General features: G+C 24.1%; 1 protein-coding gene across 3 annotated transcripts in view; it reads right to left on the bottom strand.

Moving 5' to 3' along the window:
- LOC117177860 (inaD-like protein) overlaps nt 1–1828 on the bottom strand; it is a 167979-nt gene that overhangs the window by 8298 nt on the left and 157853 nt on the right. The window lies entirely within an intron of this gene.

Genomic DNA, 1828 nt, shown 5'->3' with positions numbered 1-1828 from the left:
AAATTTTACACAAATCTAATACCTTCTCTGATGAGAATGTAAAAATAATAAGTTAAATTTAATAAATGATTGTACAATTGTAGTGCGACAGTACAGGATTGGATAACTAACATTTAAAAAAAAAATTTGTCCAAAAAAACTTACTTTTTGATACAATACTTAAAGAATAAATTTCAAAATCAGTTTTTAGTTAAAATTTAGTTCAAACTTTAACGTGGAATCTTAGAAATTTTTAGAACAAAAATCTGTCCAAGTTTTATTTTAACCATTTTTCAAATAATCAGTTAATTCTTCTCTTTTTCTATTATAATATCATTCATTTTACAAAGCGTAATTCGAAAATCTTTGACTTACGAAAATTAAGAATTTCCAGATTTTATAACGTTAAAAATTAAACTGTTTTAATTGGAAAGTATTAGTAGTTAAAAAATTTAAACGCCCCATTGAAACTTTCTAAACTATTTTCAAATGAATTAAAATCAATTAAATTCAATTCAATTAAATTAGTAAACTTTAAAGGTCAAAATTAATTTTTGAAATTTCAAATGATTTCAGTTAATTTAAAAGAAGTGTCTACTTATACCAAAAAAAATCCTGCTATTCATACCGAAATTTCAACGCAAACAGCCCTCGACTTAATTTAAAACAAAATATAGATTTCTGCAGATGTATATTTAAAAACCTTGAAAAATATTGCCAAAAATTGTCAAAAATGAATCCATAAGATTTTAAGAAAATATTTTTTATTTTGCAGGATTTAAAAAAAATTTGGGAAGAATTCCAATTATTTTAAAACATTCAGAAGTTCTGAAAAGTTTTCGAAAATAATTTAAAATTTGAATAAATGTAAAACAACATGTAGAGGTTTCAAGTTTTTGAAACTTTTTAAGTATTTTTAAACTATTGAAAATGGAAATAATTTAAACATCAATTTAGGAAGTGTTTAGTTCATAACAAAAATATAATCGTTCAATTTTTAATATTTCTAGCTTAAAATTAATTAATAAGATTTGCAGCTTAGTTTTTATTACTTAAAATGGAAAAATCTTTAGATTTAGAGATGGAATTTTTTTTATTTTATTGACTCTAAAATTTCAGATGTTCAACAAAAAATGTATGTCATACTGTGATTTAATCTTATTCAACAACCCAATATATCGAGAGACAGTTCTTATTTTTGCAAAGATTAGTAAATTTGATTTTTAATTGCCATCCAAAGCCGATTTTTAAAACCCATGAAATTTTAATCTTAAAATACTCGATCTATTTTTTCAGAATGGATTCTGAAATTGTCAAATTCCACATTTATTTTTCCGAACCTGAGTAATTTGTGTGATCAAACTTTTTTGGCCTCAAATCAGCGACACTTTAGCTTTGGAGCGGACTTTTGTTTCATCTCTTAATATAGATTTCAATTTTATAGAAGCATTTTTGTTCTCCTGAAAATGCCTATTTTTTGTTTATTTATTTTTATACTATTCCTCTTAAATTTTAATTTTGAATTTTTCAACAACGAATCTAAAATTAAACTTTCAAGTAGATAAGTAGACCTTTAAATCTAGAAGCAAAAAAACTCTGTTTTTGATAAAAAATAAAATCGAAATAAGCTGTAGCTATTTATTAGCCACTGTAGGAAAATTCTGATTTTCACGTCACGATTTGGAAGCCGAAGAAACTGTTCTTTAGCTACCATCGATATTCGAATTTTCATTTAAAGCCGAACTTTAAATAATACGAGGGTAGTTCAATAAGTCCTTAGAATGAAGTATAAAAACAATTTTTTTTGGGTAAATTTTTTTTTATTTTTCAACATAATCTCCTTGGAGCT

The sequence above is a fragment of the Belonocnema kinseyi genome, chromosome 8 (assembly GCF_010883055.1).
Source record: "Belonocnema kinseyi isolate 2016_QV_RU_SX_M_011 chromosome 8, B_treatae_v1, whole genome shotgun sequence".
NCBI classification, from domain to species: domain Eukaryota; kingdom Metazoa; phylum Arthropoda; class Insecta; order Hymenoptera; family Cynipidae; genus Belonocnema; species Belonocnema kinseyi.
Note: the sequence above shows the minus strand (reverse complement) of the source record. Positions and strands in the feature narration are given on the sequence as shown.